The sequence below is a fragment of the Myxine glutinosa genome, chromosome 6 (genome assembly GCF_964187855.1).
Source record: "Myxine glutinosa chromosome 6, kmMyxGlut1.1, whole genome shotgun sequence".
Lineage (NCBI taxonomy): Eukaryota > Metazoa > Chordata > Myxini > Myxiniformes > Myxinidae > Myxine > Myxine glutinosa.
Genome location: NC_136266.1, coordinates 121,070,352 through 121,094,230, shown reverse-complemented (window position 1 = coordinate 121,094,230; position 23,879 = coordinate 121,070,352). Strand labels below are relative to the sequence as shown.

General features: G+C 44.3%; 1 long non-coding RNA gene across 1 annotated transcript in view; it reads left to right on the top strand.

Annotated features, from left to right (window-relative positions):
• Positions 1-20,202, top strand: part of LOC144892526 (uncharacterized) — a 107,740-nt gene extending 87,538 nt beyond the window's left edge. Inside the window, exon 5 of the long non-coding RNA XR_013623728.1 lies at positions 19,008-20,202. This is a non-coding gene — a long non-coding RNA (uncharacterized LOC144892526). The remainder of the gene's footprint in view (positions 1-19,007) is intronic.
• The last annotated feature ends 3,677 nt before the right edge of the window (positions 20,203-23,879 follow it).

The window sequence follows — 23,879 nt, the reverse complement described above, 5'->3', positions numbered from 1 at the left end:
TTCGATGTGTGCTCCCCCCCCCCTCACCGTTGATCGTCACCATCCTGCTGTTGTCATTCTCAAATCAGTAAGGCCATAGTATTCCCCATCTGGTATTGAAGGCGCATTATCATGTGACCTTAGGGCCTTTGAGGTACCTCTCAGTGATCTCCTCATGTGGTTCTGCCCCCCAGAAAATGTTGTTGTGGTTGCTGATTTAGTCTCATACCACAGAACCACCACTTTTGTCTTCTGCTCCACTGTCAATGGCATAGTTTTTTTGTTTTATTTTTTGTATACAGAATCAAGGCTCGTGTAAGAGCCAGTTGAGCTACATAAATACAAATCGCAGGGAACAAACACCACGATAACATCACCAAACCCTGAAAAGGAAAACGGTATAGGTCAAAAAACAAAGAAATGGCAGGAAGTCAAAGTTGTATCAATCTTTTTGAAACACCCTGTACATACGGACAGATAAACACTGTTCTAGACCACTTTGCCCTATGGGCTATGCCGTAAAAATTAATTTACTCGTTTTATCACAATTTATATAATCAAATTGAAAAGTAAAAAAATTGGCACATATTTTTACTATTGTGATTCTTAATTCTATAATTTTCTGAACACCCTTCATATTTTATGCAAACCAATTAATGCAAGTCAGAATAACTTGAAAAGTTTCTGCGTTTTTGAAAACTTCTGATTGCCCTTCAGCCATATGGGGATGGATCTTCCCTACTTTGGGGTGTTTAACTGACTCCATTGAAGACCTTTCAGAAGTGTTTTGGGGTGTTTAACTGACTCCATTGAAGACCTTTCAGAAGTGTCTTCCCTTCCAACTATCATAGTGACCTGCAAGTTCTGTGTATCACAATGAGAGCTTTTGAAGGTTTGGTTCCTCTTTGTTGTTAATCTGTAAGGTCATGAACCAGAAAAGTTTGCCCATCCCAGTGGATTCCGAAAGATTTCTGTTTGTTATCAGGACCATTTTGTATAGGCTCTTGGTTTTTGTTTTGGCAATTGTTTCCAGACTCAATGCTCAGCTCCACTCATTCATTCCGTTTTTTTCCCCACATGTAGAACCAACTTCTTCAGTCTCTTCAATCCCATTCTTCCAGATCCAATGCTTTAAGAGTAGCTGTTCACCACCATCTCAGGTCATTTAAAACTTGCTTCCCCCATCCATAACCATGATCTTTTCTATCCTCATTCAACCTCCCAAAAAGCCTGGTGTTGGCTTAATGGTCAGGGTGCTGGCTTGGGATCCTAAGATCCTGAGTTCTAAATCCCAGTCAATCGTTGCGTTAATGCCAGGGGGGTTGACTCAGCCTGTGATCCTTCTGAGGTCAGCAAATTGAGTACCAGCTCACTGGTAATTGAGGCACTGCATCAGCAGCACAAATGTGCTTCCAGAAAAATGATGCAACCAGCAGCCACAGGCTCCATACGAAACCAACAACAACCCTCCCCAACCCACTTATTTCTGAGTTTCTAGTATTTCCTTTCACTTTTGAGATGGAGAGATTGTGGCTGTATACGTCTTGTTCACCACCTTGTGTCCTCTCCTTGCCCTCATTCTTTCCATCATCCATTATTTCTCCAAGTCTTTCTCTATCGATGTCCCTCAACCCAGCTGTTGGTGTTTCCCCCTCTCCCTTCTCTATCTACTGTTCTTTTCCTTCGTGACCCGTTCCTTCCATGTTCTACCTCCTCCATGACACTCCACACTGTATCCAAAAAACTGTTGAATCTCATGCCAAGATATCCGAATTTTGGCTTTGCATCCTATCATACTTGGCCAGCATTGACTTTGGGTCGATGTTGTTGTGCTGGGATTGAAAATGCAACATAGTTTAGCTTTTATTCTTCCTCGATCAAAACGTGCTTCACTTTTATTCTTCCTCGATCAAAACTTGCTTCATTTTTATACTTCCTCGATCAAAACGTGCTTCATTTTTATTCTTCCTCGATCAAACTTGCTTCATTTTTATTCTTCCTCGATCAAAACTTGCTTCATTTTCTTATTCTTCCTCGCTCAAAACTTGCTTCATTTTTATTCTTCCTTGCTTAAAACTTACTTCATTTTTATTCTTCCTCGCTCAAAACTTGCTTCATTTTTATTCTTCCTTGCTCAAAACTTGCTTCATTTTTATTCTTCCTCGCTCAAAACTTGCTTCATTTTTGTTCTTCCTTGCTCAAAACTAGCTTCATTTTTTATTCTTCCTTGCTTAAAGCTTGCTTCATCTTTATTCTTCCTTGCTCAAAATTTACTTCATTTTTATTCTTCCTCGATGAAAACTTGCTTCATTTTCTTATTCTTCCTCGCTCAAAACTTGCTTCATTTTTATTCTTCCTCGCTTAAAACTTGCTTCATTTTTATTCTTCCTCGCTTAAAACTTGCTTCATTTTTATTCTTCCTCGCTCAGAAACTTGCTTCATTTTTATTCTTCCTCACTCAAAACTTGCTTCATTTTTATTGTTCCTCGCTCAAAACGTGCTTCATTTTTATTCTTCCTCGCTCAAAACTTGCTTCCTTTTAGGTCTTTCTGCAAATAGTTTCCAGGATCCAATGTGTAAGATTGCCCAGTTGATAATCTAAAACTGGAAACATTCTGCTGCATATCTGATATTTCAATATGATAGCGTAAGATACTCATCGATTATATAAAATGCCAGATAACTGAATTACACTGAAGGTTACTTTGAGAGTGAAGAAGTTTTGAAAAACCACTTTCCTTTTGCAAGCATAATGTTAATGCAATAAGCCAGTTAATATAAGGCACCAATCATTTCCTACCACAATGTCATTACCAAAAGCTTTTCCACGATAGCTGCACACCCATAAAGATGAAATAAACTTTCCTATGCTGCATGTGCATATTTCCTGAACAATGCAAAGCAGCATCAGCAATTCTACTACTTACTACTACTACTACTACTACTACTACTACTACTACTACTACTACTACTACTACTACTACTACTACTATTTTGCTGCTCCTCGAGCTGTGCTACTTTTCGACATTTCCTCCTCATCCTCCTCCGTTTTCGTTTGTATTTTTGTTTTGTTTTAGTTATCTGAACCGAGTTGGTTCATTTTCTTATTTTATTTTGACGTTCCGTTTTGATTTAATTAGTCGTCTTGTATTAAGGCCGAGCCGCGGCGTGCGGCCGCACCCGTGAGTTACGCCTTATTGTGGCATTATCGATAAAGTACATAGCGATCCTTTTGTTCTTTGGTTTAATCATCATTTAGTGTGCTGAATTTGCACACTGTGGTGAGCGGGTGTGTGAGTGAGCGTTATTTGATTAATAACGTGTTTTTGTTACCTTGGTTCTGAGAGGACAATTCATTATTTTTGAATCATGCCAATGCATAATGAATGGGCTGTCGCTGCGACCACTTCTGGTGCAGGTGTGGGGAAAAAAAGCACACCCGTTTCAGTCCTTGACAAGGAAACATGGCGTGAGATGCGAGTTGGGACAAACTACCCAAATGAAAGCGTATGTGAGCGCAATGTCCATTGTGGTTGGTTCATCAGTAATAGTTGCAGCCTCTAAAATGTATGGAAGAGCTGTGTTCTTCCTTAAATCCGAGGCTGCAGCGATTAAGGTGATAGAGAAAGGCATTGTTGTGGGACGGTTGTTTGTCCAAGTAGAACCACTTTTGAGCCTTGGAACACCAATCACACTCTCTAACATGCCGCCCTTTATTGCTGATCATGTGGCTGTGCCATTCTTGGAGCTATTGGGGGTGCTAAGATCACACATTAGGCCTGTGCTTCTCGGATGTCATGAGCCTGCACGGAAACATGGCGTGCACTATGTCATATCCTGTCTTTTAAAAGACAAGTTTCCATTGAACTGTACAATGACACGGAATTGGAGGGATCCCTTGTCATTCCGTTTGAAGGCAAGAATTATAAGGTCTTTTATATGACTAATGGTCCTTGTTGTCATATTTGTAAGGCAAAGGATCACTTTAGGGCAGACTGTCCCACTGTCTTTAAGAAAGTGTCTTCTCCTCAGAGCCTTGAACAGCAAAAGGAAAATGAGAGTATCACTCCAGGTATCATGCAGAGTCTGTCGGTAGATAAGTCCCCTGGAATTGATGGCCTGTCTTGCGAGTTCGACAAAAATGTCTGGGGTCTGATTGGACATGACTGCCTAAGTGTAGCCCAGGAAGCATGTAATGCAGGCCAAATGCCACAGTCTTGGCATCGAGCAACCTTGGCTTCGATTCCTAAGGAGGGAGACTTGAGAGATATGAGGAACTATCGTCCGGTGTCTCTGTTATGCGGGGACTACAAAATAATGGCAAAAGTGTTGTCAAATCGTCTGGGACCTGTGTTGACAAAAATAGTGGTCTCTGACCAATCATATGCTGTCCCTGGCAGAACAATATATAATAATATATATATATCTAGTCAGGAACTTGATACACTATGCGGACATGACTAAAACTCTAATTGGGTTCCTCTCTTTAGATCAGGAGAAAGCATTTGACAGAGTGAACCATGATCACCTTTTTGAGACCTTGCTATCCTTCTGGTTAGGGAGGAGATATGTCGGTATGCTTCGGACACTTTACACTTCTGCAGAGTGCCTCATTCAAGTTAATGGTTTCTTACTCGCACCTCGTTTTTTCTTTTTTTTGTATACAACATCGAGGCTTGTGTAAGGGCTAACATTAATCACACAAAAAAAAAACTGACACATAAAACATATGATAAAGGGAGCGGGAGACAAGATGGGGAGAGAGGGATGCACACAAGTACAACAGTAGAGAACAGGGACATCGGGAGATCTGTGGGAGGGAGGGCTTGGGGGGAGGAGGCATGGGAAGGGGGGGGGGGTGGGGGTGGGAGAGGTATAAAACACATGTACTAGGACTTATAGGAAAAAAAGTCAGTATTTCAAAAAAGTGGATCTGGGGTGAATTAACGTAGGTAGAAAAGATCAGCACACGTGGGTGGAGCCAACGAAGAGAGAAGGAAATAATATTTTTCAATTTTTTTTTTTTTGTATTTAAAACGTTAGATAAAGGGTAGATGTTCGGGGAAGTTAGGGGGAGAAGAGAAAAATCTAAGAAACAAGCAATACAGCGAAGGAAAGAACTTATATTCACAAAACATCGACAGGGGGGAGGGAAGGCTCAAGTTAACAGGCCGCGCACGCGGTGCGAACAGAAAACGATTAATTATACACAAGTTTGCATGAATTACAAACCAAAAACAAAGTATAAACACACAATAACGCATACACAATAAAATAACGAGTGGAAATTTGACAAAGACACGAATGGGAAAATACTTAAACTTTGATGCCGTGGAGAAATCGAAGTCACTTCCTCGCTCGAGGGACCGGAAGCGGAACCCCTCTTCCTTTTAAGAGTGGAATAAGGCAAGGATGTCCTCTGTCTGGCCAGCTGTATTCCTTGTGTATTGAGCCTTTTCTCTGTCTGATGAGGCGAATGTTAACTGGCATCATGGTACCGGGCTATAATAGTCCCTTATTTCTTTCTGCTTATGCTGATGATGTTCTCGTGTTTGCAGGAAGTGCAAGAGACATGCAAACAGTTTATGAATGTCAGCAAATCTACTCGGCAGCATCATCTGCTCAAATAAATTGGCAGAAGAGCCCTGGACTACTGGTTGGATCAATGCAGATTGGCGAACTCCCTATGCTGTTTCAGCAATTAACATGGAGTCACCAGGAACTCAAACATTTGGAGGTATATTTGTCAATCTATCGTAATGGCTCATCAATTCGCAATTGGAGCACGAGAGGGGAAAATACAGGTGAAGCTGAGAGATTGGAATGGATTATTAAGGATCCTATCTTTACATGGGAGAACTATTTTACTAAAACAATTTGTCCTTCCAAAACTGTTGTTCAAGCTTTCTTGCATAAGTGTTCCTGATTGGTTTCTGGCTAAGATGCAAAGGAAGTTGGTGGACTGCTTTTGGAATGGAAAGCATTGGGTATCTCTGGGAATCCTGAGCATGCCTCTTGTTGAAGGTGGACAGGGCTTTCCTTGCCTTCGAAGCCACTTTTACACCTTCAGGCTACAGACAATTAAAAGATACCTTTATGCAAACCCAATGCCACAATGGTGCACGCTGGCGTCGTACATTTTCAGTGAAGTGCTCGGCCTAGGGTATAAAAGGCAAATTTTCAGTATAAACTCCAAAAACATTTCCATTGACCCATTGCCTTCTTTTTATCAGGAAATGCTGAAGGCCTGGGGTACAATTGAAATGACCAGAACAAATGGTCCCCACCCAGGGAAAGACCTGCTGGAAGAGCCACTTTTCTTGAACCCTCTATTACAAGCCCCTCTGCTAGCTTCCATCAGTATAGGGAGGAAACTCTTGTTGAAAAGTATATCTACAGTGGGCGATCTCCTAAAGGATGTGAAGAATGGTATATTCTCTCACCTGAGGAACTTGCAGCAAAGGTAGACCTGCAGACAATAAGAATTCCTTTTAGGATATTCCAAGAGTTTAAAAATTAATTGCCTCCTGAATGTCTGGCTTACCTGGAGAACACTTACGACGGTGAAGAGGTTATGCAGGTTCCCTTCTTCCGTGGCTTTTACAATGAAACCGCATGAATGCGATATTTTCCTTGCGCCACCTCCGCATAATATGAGCAAGGTCCCTGGCATGGCTGGGGTGCCCTTCTATGATGCATCAAGGAAGGAAATATACGCACAGGTAATCCACTCACTCTACTTTGTTACGTAAGCAAATTGCATGGACACGCCATGGCGTGAGGGTCTTCTGCCTCCCTTGCCGGTCCATCCAAGTTGGGAATTTACCTGCGGATACCTGCAATGTCCGCGTCTTCAACCGGTGTTTTGCTGGTGAAAAACCTGCTCTTTCGTTTTTGGCTTCATTTCTCCCCAACACTTTTTATTTTTGGTCACCCGGTGAAGAAAGAGAGTCGATCACGGGATCTCTTGGTTAACTTTATTTTGGCATCTGCAAAACTTGCAATATATACGAGGAGCCACTTCTATATACTAGAAAGTGGAAGATTGAAAGCAATGTCGTGCAGGTAGTTTTGTGTGCCTGGGAACTTTGTTACGTTCCCGAATCACTTCGGAGTTTGAGGTGGTACAATATTCCCGAACTATCGGAAGTTTTAAAGAGGTCTGGAAAGTAAATAATGCACTTTGTAGTGTTTCCCCACAAGGTGTTTCCCCACTTTGCTATTATTTGTTTAAAGGTGTCATTTTGGGGTTTTTTGGTGTTCTTTTAACTCTCCATCTGTCTTGGTAGTGCTTTCTCTTTAAAACGCTCTATCTTGTCTCCTGCAGTTCAAACCATGGACTTGCAGGGATGAGGAAATTGAGCGACATTAAACAGGAAACTTTTGTTTGTCTGAACTTTCCTGAGTCCTGAGCGCAAACCTCTATTGTCTTTCCAACAAAAGCTCTACTACTACTACTACTACAACTACTACTTCCCCAATTATTCTCACCGTTTTGTGGGGTTGTGCGATATGTTTTCGAGTCATGTCGAAGTCTTTATACATTAGCAAATTGTGCAACGACAACAATGTTTAAAATCTGCATTGCTCCAGCCCAGAGCCTCTCCAAGTACACCCCAATAGACATACATAATCTAGGACATCTTAGAACTCCACATGAAGGCCCGGATTGACAAAGCAAGATCCACCAGTGGACCTGCACTTGTACTGAAGGAAGATGCTGCAATATTACACTTTATATCTTATTCCATAACATCATAGCAAAGGCTGGGGCACATTGGCACCCTGTTAGATATACCTGCTGATCTCATGCTTAATAGGCAGAGCCTATGCAACTGTTTACTCAAAAGAGCCTTTTTAACATATATATATATATATACACACACACGAGTAAAAAGTCCGTCAAACATGACGAGTGGAACAGTTTATTAAATTGTGCAGTGAGCATGCCAAAGTCTGAAGCCTCGACCTAGTGTCAGATGTGCTTATATCTTCTTTATCTATTAGACATCCTACAAACATAAATGAACACTCGTTGTACTCTGTGCGTGTTGCACATCATGTGCAGCAAATTTAACCTCGCTGCACCTTGTATTTATTGGTATTTTTTTCAAAATACTTCTGTACACTGCCCTTGAGGCTTGGTTTGACAGTCACCGTCTACATATCCAATAGAAGAGACATAATTATTCTTTTATGGAAAATGTTTTTCGAGTTTGTTTTATCCTCAAAAATAGACCGCAGTGAACACACATTCGTGTTTAAAGATTTGCCTTTAAAACCTACCCTTATGAAGAAGGGGACAGACATCTGTACAAACATACAAACTGATATTGTGTTTTATATGGTATATATATATATATATATATATATATATATATATATATATATATATATATATATATATATATATATATATATATATATGTCAGCCATTAAGGTTTAAACTAAATGACTCAATTGATCATAACATCTGAAATTATATATCGTGCTTCTGAAGACTGATTTGAACTCAACTGCAGGCAGAGGTGAGTGGACAAAATGTGGTTTCGAGGCTAGAGGTGCAGGGTGGATCCTTAGCCTAGTAAATTAGTCCTTGAATGAATGTGCCAAACAGTAGATAAAATGCTCTCGACCCACGTACAGGAAAAAAGATGTCATCCAAACGCCTCCTTCACAAAGGGAATAATTAATTATATATCTTCGTAGTGTTTAGTATGTCTCCTAAACCAAGGACGTATCCAATCTTCATCTACCATTTAGCCTAGTGTATAAGAATATTTACTTCGGCCTGCGCTCGGGTCTGATATGTTTAGATAGATAGCCAAAAAAAGCGTAGCCTATCATTATGCTTACATCTTGTTGTCTAAATTTGACCTTCTAGAGGACGGGACAATGGGAGGTGTTGTCCTTATTGCCCAGTAGTGCTATGTCTTTAGCGCAGATTCTTGTCTAATATTTTGCTATAAATGAAATGCCTTTCCACTTATTTTTTAGCGAGTGTCTTGAGGAATTGTCCGCTGCGTGTAGGCGGTACATTCATTCAGCCTCGCTCCACACTGTGTGTGTATAATCGATTCTATTAAACATTTTTGCTCTGATTCTTCTTCTTCTTCCTTCCCTTGAGGTCTATGACCGAGATTTTGGTGTCAGGAGTGGGATACATCCAAGTGTGCAGACGAGGTGGATCTTCACGTTCCAGGTCGGAAAGGAGGCCTGCCGGCACCTAATTTGGGTAAGCAATTTTTTGCACATCGAAATTGAAGCCTCCCGCCTTGCTTTGGAACGTGTGGACCTCTGTCGGCTGTAACACCAGGCTTGCATTCCGAACCATATTTAGTTTAACCCAGAGCAACAGTGGGTAACGAATCGATTATACAGGGCGCGCGAGATAGGGAGGGATATCCCTCACGTAAGCTTCCTGAGTGGAAAGCAGGTAGACCCATATGTGGGAGATAGATAATAGGTGTTAAGTTACTCCGGCGTGAGAACTGCGTTTAAGGTTAGGGATCGGGGGGCGACCCGATCTTAGGACTACCAGGAGGGATTAACCCAAGAAGGTAGGAAAAATGGGTAATAGGAAAGGAAAGGAGGGAGAGCCTTTGAAGAACACTCCAGCGTTTTATATGAAAAGAGATTATGGGTATGCTGCTTTACAACCGAGCAAGTCATGGGCTGTATTGACCAAGAGTTTGAATATGCCTTGGCCAGAGGAAGGGTCATTTGCAATAGACAGGTTAGATGTATTATATGGGGCTTTAAATGCCCTAGAGAAGAAGAAGAAGAGACTCCCACCTGATTCATGGAAGGTCTATAGTTGGTGGAAGGTGGAGGCCGTGAAGAGACAGGCAGCCTCCAAACAAGCGAGTTTGCGAGGAGAGTTGAGCAAATACCAGGATGAGCGCAAACAGGGTCCAAAAAAGCAGGGCAAACAGATGAAGGCGCTCGCAGCGCAGACAAGTCAGAGGCTAATGGTAGCCCGGATTAATTCCGATGAGAAGGAACAGGATGAGGAAGATGAAATCCCTGTTTCCTATTCCCCCCATGGTCCAGTCCCAGGATCTAAGGCACGTTCCCGACACCAGGGCGCTATAAGGGAAACAAATGGGAGACCCCCTAGAGTTCATAAGACCCCACAACCATCAGCCCCTCAAGTCGAGGACGATGGAGATAGCAGCACAGACACCCCGGGGTTTCCACCCCCGATAGGTCCAGGTCAGAAAGTTTACCCTTCACTAGTGGAGTATCAGGCACCAGTGCAACGTGCGATAGAAAAAGAGGGAGTGTTCCCCATGCGATGCGTGGGAATAGACGCAAACGGCGTGGCAGTAAGGCAACGTGTGCCTTGGAAAGAATCTGATTTAACGGCCATGCAAAAGAGGGTTCAGGAAATGTTGATCGACCAACCTTTGGAAATAGTAATATTGCTCCGTCACTGGATTACAGAGGATGCCCCAGATTGGAGAGATATTTGTCATTTGGGAGCATCTATATTGCCACCAAAGGTATGGGCAAAGGCTAAAACCCTTTCATTATGGCCAATAGATGACCCCATGGCTCGGGTGCCACCCATGACCGAAAACGATTGGGACATTTTGAAAAATTTTCTCCTGACCAACATTGGCAATGCGCTCGCACCACCTGGAGGGCCAGATTGGGGAAGAATTGGGAACATAAAACAGAAAGCAGGAGAGACTATCGGCGATTACCGAGAGAGAATAGAAAAAGCAATAGCTCGATGGGGCGGGTTAGGATTAATCCAAGTCGAGGACCTACCCGCTCCCCTGGTGAACAATTACCTAGTAGAAGGGCTTCGGCCCGCATTAAAAAAACAAGTGCATGCCGTCCTTTTCGGTTGGAAAGGAATGGGGACCAATGAATTATGTGCAAAACTCGAACAATGTCCGGGCTCCTCTTCGGAGGAAAAAAAGGAAATTAAAGAAGAAATGTTGCAGATGTTAGTAAGGGAAAATTTGGCCCAGCAACAAAAAACAAGAACAATGGGGAGCAAGAAGAAACAAAAGGGGGCAAAAATAATGGGAAGTGACAGTGAGAGTGAGTCAAGCGATAACGAGACACTCGGTCTGGCACTGCAGGCAGCGGTGATGCAAATACCCCGGGAACCACAAGGGCCTAGTGGGCCAGGGAATCAGACGTGGAAACAACCCCAACAACTTCAACAACCCCAGTGGGCTGCTCCACCATGTTCTGTGCTAGGTCCCCCGCCGGCCTATTGGCCACCACAAACACCCATGCCAGGATGGGCACCGCAATGGGGACCCTCAAATATGGGCCCCACCCCATGGGTTACCCCCAATTCGGGCATGCCATACGGGCCTTGTGCCCCAGTCCAACAAATGCCGAGGGGAGGGCAAGGGTGCCCACCCCCCTATAGAGGGGGGCGAAGGCTAAACCAACAAAACCAACAGGGAGGTCCAGGACAGGGACCCCCAGGGAGAGGGGCATGCTTTGAGTGTGGACAAATGGGCCACTGGAGACGGGATTGTCCAAATTGTCCAAGGGGACCACGAAGACCCCAGGGACAGCAAAGGCCGTCATATGGAAACGCCTATTGACGGGACGAATGCGGGCCGCCAAAGGAATGTCCATTAATAACAATGGCCCCAGATGAGGAACCGACCTTGACGTTAGATGTAAATGGACAACCACTAAAATTCTTGGTGGATACCGGTGCGACTCGCAGTTGTATCAATAAGGGACAACTACCTACTTTGAAACCGACACATAAAAGCGTCCAAATCCAGGGCGTTTCAGGAAAATTAGAAACTCTCCCCGTATCAAAAGAGGCCCGAGTAATGTTCGGACCGCTAAAAGCTAAGCATGCATTTCTCATGACTACTACTGCCCCAACTAATTTACTAGGACGGGATTTGCTGTGTCGATTAGGTTGTGACATTGCGTGCACCAAGGAAGGTGTATACGTCGACGTCAGAGAATCGAACCGCGATTTGTTAATGATGGCATTGCAGCGAGCCAGCCCCACCGTGTATTGGTGGCGGTTGGAGGAAGGGGCTTTAGCAACATGGACTCATGTGATTGACACGATTGGCGCGCAAACGCAAGAAATTCGTGATTGGCTAGAAGAACACCACATAGCCACAAAATTGAAATATAATCCGCCGCACTGCACCGCATGTTATGACGCGACTGGAAGCGATGATTATTATTTAGACATGGTTGCGGCAGCTTTAGGGGAAACCTCTGATCTTCAATTATCACACATATGGATTGGCCGAGAGGGCATTGGGATTACGGTAACCTTGTCGCCACGCCAGAGATCAAAGGCTAAGTACCCCGAGGGGATGGTAGCGCATGTTACCCTTAGCACCGCTAGAGGATGGCCACCCGAGAGCATTGGATGGATGATGGACCGACTGCGAAAAACGCCAGTAAGGCGTCGATACAATGTTGAACACCGAACGGTCCATGTGTTGGACAACAATGAAGGGTTCATAATTAATTTGGCACCTCAAGATAGACGAGTTAGATTTGAGATGGTGGAACTGCCACCCAAAGCGACACATATGGTTAGGGCAGTCCCCACGACTCCAGGGGACTCAGATGGATTACTCGACACCGTCACCCCGTCACTATGGGCGCAACACGAGAATGAAGTAGGACGCATTAGGGATGCACCCCCGTTGGTGATTCCAATTAAAGAAGGGTTACCTTTACCACACGTTCGGCAGTACCCACTTCGACACGAGGCTGACGCAGGCATTTTTCCGGTGATAGAATCGCTCGTGCAGCAAGGAATAATAATCGAAACCAACAGCCCATGTAACTCCCCCATTTTCCCAGTGCCAAAACCAATGACAGGAAAGTGGCGATTTGTGCAGGATTTACGAGAGATTAATAAAATAATTCAGGGAATTCATCCGGTTGTACCAAATGCAGAAGTTTTGATGACTTCCATTCCGCCAGATGCTACACATTTTACAGTCATAGACTTGTGTTCCGCCTTCTTTTCAGTGCCGATAGCTCCAGAGTCCCAGTATCTCTTCGCTTTCACCTTCCGGGGGAGACAATTCACCTGGACAGTGCTTCCGCAGGGTTTCGCAAATAGTCCCACCTTGTTTTCACGAGCGCTGCACCGCGATCTCGCAGATGTCCAATTGGAAGGCGGCTCGGTACTATTGCAGTACATCGACGACTTATTAATCTGCTCTCCATCCAAAGCAGCCTGCGAGACGGATTCACTAGCGCTGTTAAATGCGCTAGCCGAGAAAGGCCACAAAGTAGGCCGGGAAAAATTGCAATTTGTGCGGGAGATAGTTACATACTTGGGACACGCGATTTCGCATGGGAGACGCGAGCTCAACGCGAGCCGGGTCACGGCCATCATGGAAACCCCATTGCCTCGTACACAAAGGGAGGTGTTGCGATTTTTGGGAATGGCAGGGTACTGTCGTACATGGATAATTGACTATGCGTTATTAGCAAAACCTCTATATGAGGCGACGAAAAACGACCAGCCACGGATGGTGAACTGGACGGACAGTCGAATACGCTGCTACGAAGGACTCAAACGAGCCCTGATAACGGCCCCAACCTTAGGCCTTCCCGATTATAAAAAGGCCTTCACACTTTTCACCCATGCAGTAGGGGGATTCGCACAATCCGTATTAACTCAGACTCATGGAGATAGGGAACGTCCAGTAGCCTATTTCAGCAAAAAGCTTGATGCGGTAGAACAAGGCTTTCCGCTGTGTTTACAAGCCGTGGCGGCTGCCCGATATGCAGTTGAGCGGACGGCCGACATAGTTATGGGACATCCGGTCCTTTTACAGGTACCGCATTGTGTCCATACACTATTACAACAGCGAAACACGCAGCATCTCACAGCCACTCGGCTGATGCAATACGAAACAGCATTAATTATGGCACCCAACGTGACGGTGATGCGGTGTACCGTTCTCAACCCAGCGACACTTTTGCCAACAAAGGAGGAGGGAGTCCCGCACGTTTGTACGGACGTGGTGCAATTAATATCAACAGTGAGGCCAGACCTACAGGACACTCCGCTACACGAAGCCGATTACACCTATTACGTCGATGGCTCAGCCAAACGGGCTTGGGACGGATCTCTGTTATCTGGGTACGCAGTATGCTCGGATACGGAGACGGTCGAAAGCGGCCGCCTCCCGCCCACCTGGTCAGCACAACAAGCTGAACTGTACGCACTCACGAGAGCGTGCGAAGTAAGCGAGGAAAAAGCAGTGACAATTTATACAGACTCGGCATACGCACACGGAGTGGTCCACGACAAAGGGGCCATATGGAAAATGAGAGGGTTTCTCACTTCAGCGGGAACACTCATCAAAAATGGGGACCTAGTGCGAAATCTGCTTCATAGTATTATGCTTCCACGTGAAATAGCTGTAGTTAAATGCCGAGGTCACCAGCGTACAGACGACGCTGTGGCCCGTGGAAATGCCCGAGCCGACGAAGCAGCAGCACGAGCGGCAAACCAACAGATTGGGTATAATATGCCAGTAGTTACGCGCAAACAGGGCGCTAAAGCGACTGCCCAGACAGACGTTCCGACATCCGCACCTACAGAATTCGATGTAATACAATTACAAGCCGCGGCCTCAAACGTAGAACATCAAGATTGGATTAAATTGGGAGCTCAGCGCCCCGCAGAAGGACAAATGTGGACGATTAATGACAAACCCGTGGCACCGCGAGCGATATTGCCATGGTTGGCACGAATGGCGCATCAAAATGGCCATGTGTGCCATAGGGGGGTGATGAGGCAGGTCACTTCCACCTGGGCAGCACCAGGTCTTTCGGCTGTGGTTACCATGGTCTGTCGCTCGTGCGCTATATGTCAACGGCACAATAGGGGGGCACCCCCCAGACGCCGCCACAACGTGGGTCATCCAGCTCCCGTCGGGCCGTTCTGTCATATCCAGTTCGATTTTTTCAATTTACCGCCTTGTATGTCCTTTAAGCATGTATTGGTAGTGGTGGACATGTTCACCAAGTGGGTGGAGGCCTACCCATGCGTCAGGGCTGACGCTATAACGGTGGCCAAGTGCCTTTTGCGGCACTTTATATGTCGATTCGGTGTCCCGCAGAAAGTGTCATCCGATCAGGGCGGGCACTTCACAGGTGACGTCATTAAAGCCGTGTTAAAGGCCTTGGGAGTGATACAGTCGTTCCACTGTGTTTACTGCCCGCAATCGGCGGGACTTGTAGAACGAACGAATGGCACACTGAAAGGTAAGTTGGCAAAGATTTGCGACGAGACAGGCCTCAAGTGGCCGGAGGCCCTTCCGCTAGCGTTAATGAGCGTGCGCTCCACTCCAGGGCGCACCACTGGTCTCTCTCCGCACGAGATATTAATGGGTCGGCCCATGAGTTTGCCGGTATCGGCGCCAGTGGATATGGCAGCCCTTGAATTACCTATCATGGATGACATGCTTCTAAAGTTTTGCGTAGGTTTGTCCCATGTGGCACGCAGCATACATGAACGCGTTCGCGAGGCCTTGCCGGAGCCAGCAAGCAAGCCTATCCACACCTTCAAGGCAGGAGATTACGTGCTGGTGAAGCATTTCACCCGTAAGACTGCGCTCGAACCAAGATGGACGGGGCCATATCAAGTTCTTCTGATCACACCAACAGCGGTGTTTTGTGAGGGCAAGTCGTCCTGGGTACACGCCACACATTGTAAGTTGGCCATACCCACAAACACAGACACCTCAAACGCACCACCACAGAGGGAGTGATACTGCTCTGGCCTCTTGCTCGGCAGAATTGAGTATTGCTAGTTTTACCCCTGTTCAAAATTGAGCTCTCGAGAGCTGATTAACATTAGGATGCATCTCTCAAGGGACCCCTGGGTGGTCTCGAGAGCTGAGGTGTGAAATATAATGACGTTGTCTTATGGACACTTTGTGAGTGGCTAGACACGCGCCTGAAAGGGGAAATTGTATTCATAACTCATGTGGGTTATGTCTGAAGAAAAGGTTTAAAGGGAAGTGAGAAGAATGTCGTGGAAAGTGCGAAGATGATAAAGGGAAGTCGAATTAGATGGATTATTTGTCAATGACAAGTGACTTTGCAAGGTTTGCTAAGAAAGGGAGGGGAAAAGATTATAAAAGTTGATGGAAGAGACAGGAAATAAAGAAAAGTGGTTAGTTATGGACTGTTGTTTTGTGATAAGAAGGTGATACAAGGGGTTGGCTTGCACTGGGGGGAAAATGGTTGTTAAATCATGTATTATTTATTAGATGTAGGGAAGATGATTAAAAGGAAGGTATTTTCGGAAATTGGTGAAAGTAAATATGGCATTCGAATTTCCAGACACGACACAGGAAATGCGGCTATGAATAAGCCAACCAAGAGAGAGGGTAACTAAATGCCAATTGGTGGGACGGGGGGGGGGCTAGGAATTTGACCATGGTGTGTGTAAGAAAGTATTTTTCAGGATGGACGATGAAGAAACCGCCGTTGGAAAACCATGATCTTGACCACAGAGGCCGTCGATCTGAATGGGTCCTTCAACAAGGCAGATGTGACCAGCGCTTCAGAATTTTGTATTAAATTTTGTGATGATGACTGTGATATTTGTGTTAATCCCATGTGGGAACGGGCTACTGGCTAATGCCTGCATCGATGTTTGTGATGATTGTGATACTTGTGTGGAAAACCCCTTGCGTGTGCTGGCTAGCGCCTCTTATGTATTATGAATGACTGGCAAATAGATAGTCTCGCATTAGTAATGGAACGAATTGGAAACGAAACCTGAATCGTAGAACTACAATTGGAAAACGAATTAATGCATATGCGAACGATGGTGATGCAGAATCAAGTGGTTTTGGATATGTTGTTGGCAGAAAAGGAAGGAGTATATGGGGTGATCGATGAACCTATTTGATGCTTGGGATTCTGATAATGATTATGATTTTAGTTGGGATGATTATATCTGTGATTTAGAAAGTGTAGGTTCTTTAAAAAAAAAAAAAAAAAAAAAAATTTATTTACACCATCCAGCAAATCACATGTACAGGGCTTGATGGCATTTAACGTCAATTGTTTGCCCTGATTCGCGAGGACCTCACTTGCATAAAGAGGGCCCCTTAATCAGGCTGGCAACCGGGTCGCACTTACGCTGCAGCGAGGGTGGATTCGGAATCTGGCGGGCGGCAGCAATCTCTTAAACCAGGCGCCGTCGTCGCGAATTATGGCTAACAATTCATACGTTGAATGTAGACGACCAGTTAGGGCCGATATCTTTCTTGAGCATGCGTGACGCTATGTCGTGCCAAGCATGTGACTAAATTGGGATGCTGACCACGGGTATACGGTGTCTTTCCAAGGAGTTGTCTTGTAAAGACAAAGGAAGGAACTGTCAGCCATTAAGGTTTAAACTAAATGACTCAATTGATCATAACATCTGAAATTATATATCGTGCTTCTGAAGACTGATTTGAACTCAACTGCAGGCAGAGGTGAGTGGACAAAATGTGGTTTCGAGGCTAGAGGTGCAGGGTGGATCCTTAGCCTAGTAAATTAGTCCTTGAATGAATGTGCCAAACAGTAGATAAAATGCTCTCGACCCACGTACAGGAAAAAAGATGTCATCCAAACGCCTCCTTCACAAAGGGAATAATTAATTATATATCTTCGTAGTGTTTAGTATGTCTCCTAAACCAAGGACGTATCCAATCTTCATCTACCATTTAGCCTAGTGTATAAGAATATTTACTTCGGCCTGCGCTCGGGTCTGATATGTTTAGATAGATAGCCAAAAAAAGCGTAGCCTATCATTATGCTTACATCTTGTTGTCTAAATTTGACCTTCTAGAGGACGGGACAATGGGAGGTGTTGTCCTTATTGCCCAGTAGTGCTATGTCTTTAGCGCAGATTCTTGTCTAATATTTGCTATAAATGAAATGCCTTTCCACTTATTTTTTAGCGAGTGTCTTGAGGAATTGTCCGCTGCGTGTAGGCGGTACATTCATTCAGCCTCGCTCCACACTGTGTGTGTATAATCGATTCTATTAAACATTTTTGCTCTGATTCTTCTTCTTCTTCCTTCCCTTGAGGTCTATGACCGAGATATATATAGATATACATACATACATATATATACATACATATATATATATATATATATATATATATATATATATATATATATATATATATATATATATATGTATATATATATATACATACATACATATATATACATACATATATATATATATATATATATATATATATATATATGTACATATATATATATATATATATATATATATATATATATATATATATATATATATATATATATATATATATGTACGTACATATATGAAATACATTTTCTTACATTATAATTTGAATAAATATACAGCAATAAAAAATAAAATGAAACGTTGGTGTATCCTGATTTATTTTGAGTATTAAATTTTTAGAACCTTTAGAATGCCCCTCATACAATATTGTACATCAATATTGAATAATCCTTTTGACATCTGCTTGGAGAAATAATTAATTAAATGCATTTAATATGTCTAGAAAACTCGAGAAAACCCTCATTAAATCGGTGTACTGATGGCAATAGATCTTTGTTCTTTATCCTCACAACTGGTAGAGATTCAACCAGTTCATTAATGTTAGTATTCAAATGAAAGCAGGACAGCTGGTTCGATTCCTTTTCGGAGCTGTAACTTTCAAGCCTGTTTTGCGTCACAAGTGAGCCAGAGTGAGGGAAGTCAGCGTATAAAACCATGCAGATGTAAAGTCATCTCTGATGGAACAAAGCAAATTCCCCATCACCAGCTCTCCTGGAAACAGTGATATAGTGGAAGTAGTGACTTAAAATATCTTTTGGCATCTCATTGATGTTCAAAAGATGTAACCAATCTTGTTTTTTCCTCTGATGTCTGTGTGCACCTTTAACCTCAAGTTCTTCTGCTTGAGACAGGGCCATTGACCTCTGTTACCCATCCACTGAAACATGTGCACTTTGCCTTCCATGTGTGTACAGTATTCCCAAGGAGATTGTTGGGATTCCTCTCTCTGCCCATAGCTGAATGGAACTACTCAGAGGCTACACGGGCTTTGTTTACACTCCTTTCAATACATGCTTCAATATATACGATGTTAGCTCATTCAAAAATGAATGCACCACAAACAAATATAGCTTGCCGGAATGGGCAGCTTAGTTGTTGGTGGGGTCTTGATTATTTAAACATGGATCTTCCAGGTACAACCAATTTTTTTTTTCTATGCCTGCCCTTGAGGATACTCATTAGTCAGCACATTATATGGGATTTGAACCTAGGATTGAGGTATTGTGATAGATGCATCTATACCCTGTTGCCATGTCCTGGAGACATCTCCGCTCCCTTAATTTCTCCATTTTCTTTTTGCATGTAACATCACCTCCATAACAAGCGCAAACTATAAAGCATATGAAAATGCAGAACCCGTCCGCATACATTTGTAATCAGACGTCTTCTTCTTCTACACGCTAAACATGACGAAAACAGTTTTTTTTTAAATAAAAATCGATTTTATGCAGCCTTTGACCTTTGGGCTAAAAATGAAAACCTTTGAGCTTTTGATCTAAAAGAAATAATCAGATTCTAGCTTTACATTCGTAAAATAATTCTGTGACTCAATATTCAAATTCTTAAACTTTCAGGTCATTCGGGTGAAAATTGGTGATTTTATGCAACCTTGACATCTGATCTTTTGATCTAAAAAAAAACAAACAAACAAAAAACAATTTGCTCCTACCTTTTAATTGGTGAACCAATTCAGTGAACCAATATGCAAATACTTTAAATTTCAGATAAATTGGGTGGAAATTGGTGATTTTTTGCAAACCTGACCTTTGACCTTTTGATGTACAAAACAATCGACTTCTATCTTTTGATTGCTAACCCAATTATGTGACCCAATATGCAAATTCTTAAAATTTCTGGTCATTTGGATGAAAATTTACGATTTTATGTGACACTGACCTTTGACCCTTATGACCAAATTATTAATTTGCCTTATCCATATTATCATAATAAAGCTTTGTTGAAAATTTAATGACAAAACTCAAATGGTAAATGTAAATGCCAGGGTAATTGAATGAAAATTGATGATTTTAGCTGATGCTGACCTTTGACCTTTTGACAAAGGTATTTGTCTTCTGCATATTATCATAATAAAGCTTTGGTGAAAATTTGATGACAATAGCTGAAATGGTTAAAAAAAAAAAGTTACGGCACGGACGGACGGACGGACGCGCACACGCACACACGCACACGCACACACACACACACACACACACACACACACACACACACACACACACGTGATTGCAAAACCCCATCTCCCGCTGCTTGGGACGGGCCGTAAGGGACGGGCTAACAAAATGGTGGAGATGGCATATCCTCTGAGAATGCAGAGGTGGAATGCAGAATGCAGAGCAAACTCGGACTCTGACTTTGTCCTGCCTTTGTCAGTTTCTTGTGAAATAAGTTGTCGTGAGACAAATCCAAAACTCGTCATTGTACACCATGAAAAAGTCCATAAACCTTTCACAGGTAACCAAAATAGTTTCATAACAAATCGGATGAGATCATGCGGCACTGACGCATGTGCATTAACTATGTCAATAAATAAATAACTATAAGTTTCCTTCGAAAGAACTTTGAGGCAGGAGGAGGCCATTAGGCCCATCAAAGCCTGTGCCAATTTTGCCAACATAAACTGTAGTTGTTTGTCTGTGCTCTATCCTTTCAAACGCTGATGTATCCAAGCAATGAAGCAGCACGTACCATTTCAAAAGTCTTCGGTGGGAATCGGCTGGGGTTTGAACCACTCAGGTTCCTGCCAGACTCAGTCCGGACACTCTAACCATGACGTCACCAGGTCTGCTTAAAGTCCAGCCGCCCTTCCTTCTTCTTCCTCTTCGCCTCGGGCTACTTCATTCTGTAGAACTCATCCCACACACACACAATGCCAGTTTTATAAATTAATTTTTATAACACATTACATGTTTTATATAATATGGTCACCTCCTCCTGTATGTGGTTACTCATATATATATTGTTGCGAATATGGAATTTGGCCTCCATATCCGCTTGTAAATATTCCCCTATTTCCCCAATACTCCCCAACTATCCCCAATCCCCCATTCCCTAGTCCCATTGTCTGTAAACAACAATCAGTAGAGCCGACCTTCCCCTTTTTCCCCCATTAAATGTCGTGCCCAGGTCCACCGCACCACACGTAGACCACTTTCGGACATCTTGCTAGTTATTCTTAGTCTATGTCAGTTAAGGCCTCGTTTCCATTAATTATGACTCTTCGTTGCACCAGAATGTGATTATATGGCACCAGTAGTGAGTTTAGGACCTTTCCCATACCTCCTCCCATCTTCTTCCCCGTCTACAACAACAGAGGGGCACGGCGCTGCGCGGGGGGGAGTGTGCGTCCTCCCACCGGCTCGGTTAGCCGCCATCGACAATGCGCTCCAGACAACGCGCTCCAGACCATGCGCTCCACGGGGTTACCACAAAGGGGCTGGCTGTCAGCTCCTCGTCAAGGGCGGAGCCTGGTAAACCCCCCGCACGCACCCAATGAGAAGCAACGTGCCGATTCCACGAGGCGGAGCTAACGAGCCGAGGGCGTGTCACTCCCCGCCGGATATACGCGGCCACGTAGCGGACGTGACGTGAGATGCGCCCCCAGCTGAAGAAGAGCAAGTCGCCACCTCGAGCGCTGTAAAACCTCCCGCATCTCTGGACCGGACCGGGTCGATCCTGCCCTGAGCCCAGGTGCACCTGGAGCCATCGCTACCTGCCTATCCTTGCCATCAATCCCCGTGTGAGTCAGCCTTGTCCCGTTTACCTGTCGTCTGTTGGGATTAATATAAGGTTGTGTCTAAGTGCCTATCTTCCTTTGCTGTCCCTCTCGCCCCTGTAATCTGACCTTCCGTAACGAATATAATCTCCTCCGGAGGTCTTGAGAACTGAACCCTGGTGTGTCATTTTAATCCCAGCCGTGTGTCTGTTCCTTCATTGACCTAGCATAGCGCGACTAGTCAACTTCGAGTATAATCGGTAACTTGTGCAGACGTGGTCATCCCAAAAAAACCGCTCGGTAAAATAACATCTAAGCCACGTCTGTAACAATTGGTGTCGAGGAGTGGAATTCGAACCCGGGACTAAATTTATTAGGCCCAAATTTGTAACAAGTAGAATCGATTCGGAGCGCGTTTCCCGCGCGTTATTAGGCCCAAATTTGTAACAAGTAGAATCGATTCGGAGCGCGTTTCCCGCGCGAAATTATAACGGCGAAATTTGAATTTGTTTTACGAAAATAAAAAAAACCGAATTTTGAAAGTCGCGCTATGGCGGATCAAGACAGCTGGGGTCCGGTAAAGGAGAGTGAGGTAGGGTCGATCCAGGACCAAATTGAGGGACAGGAGGAGAGCGAAGCAGCGAGGGTAGCAGACGCACAAAATAGCGTCGTTGTGCCCGACATTGCGGGAGCGCAAAATGGCGCCTCGCAAGAGCGCGTGGTAGCCGAGCCCGCTGTATCAACGGGCTTTAACATGCAGCCGATTGACATGCAGGCCCTCATTGCGCAGTTACAGGCAGCTGTACAGATGAGTATGGAGAGCCAAATTGAGCGATTGGGTGAGCGGTTGGGAAACCGGATGGATGCTCAGAGTGAGTAATTGGGGGTAATGGGGAACCGGATGGATGCTCAGGGTGAGCAATTGTGGGTAATGAGGGACGAAGCGAGGGGTACCAGTGAGGGATTAGACAATAATTTTAAGGGATTAGACAATAATTTTAAGGGATTAGACATGAAATTTGGGAAATTAGACGATAGATTAGGGGAAATACAGGAGGGGTTAACGGGGGTAGGAAACAGAATGGCCGCTCAAGAGAATCAAATGGAAGGGATGCAAAAGGGGTTAGAGGGGGTAGAAAATAGAATGGCTGCCCAGGAGAATCAGATAGAGGGAGTGAAAAATGGGTTAGAGGGGTTAGAAAACACCATGGAAGGCAAATTGAGGGACATGAGGGACCAAGCGGAAAGGGAAGTTAACCAAATGGGGCAGCAGATAGAGGGGGTCAGAATGGGGGTAGAAGCCAAACTGGATGCTCACAGGGAGGAAATGGAGCAGATGAGGGTGGCATCTGGGCAGGAGATGCAAGTGATGGGAGAGGAGATCAGGAGAGGAGTGAGTGAGGAGGTCGGAGGAGTGCGCGAGGAGGTGAGGCACTGTAAGGAGCACATGGAGAAGGAGGTGAGAAAGGGGACTGTAAAGTTACAAGGGGGCATAGAGGACCTGACGCAGGAGGTGGAGCAGCTGACGGTGGGACAGACGGAGTTAGTGGAGCAGGTTCAAAGGAACACTGCGGTATTAGGAGGTTTAAAAGCGACACAGAGAGAACTAAAAGATGACTTGGTGGCGACGAAGAGGGAATGTCAGATGGTACGTGAGGGACTGACAACGAGGTTGGACGAGGTGATAGAGGTAATGGAGACGAAGGACCGGCAGGTGAGGACGCACATGGAAACGGTCAAGGTAGCCTTGGAGGACGAGCTTGAGGAGACGTACCGGGGAATAAAAGAGGTGAAGCACAAATTAGAAGAAGTGGAAGAAGGGATGAGCGAAATTAAGAAGCGACGGAGAGGGGATAAGAAAGAGATAAAAGAGGAGATAAAAGAATTGGTCCAAAGTCTGTGTTTGGATCGTGATGATGTGCTCATTAACCGGATGAGGGATTCGCAGGTGATGGAGGAAAAGCGAAGAGGAAGAGGACCCGGTGTAAGTGGTGACCAATATGGTCGTGCGTATGATGCGCCAGGGGATTTAAGAAGCTTGGGGGTCGAGATGGAC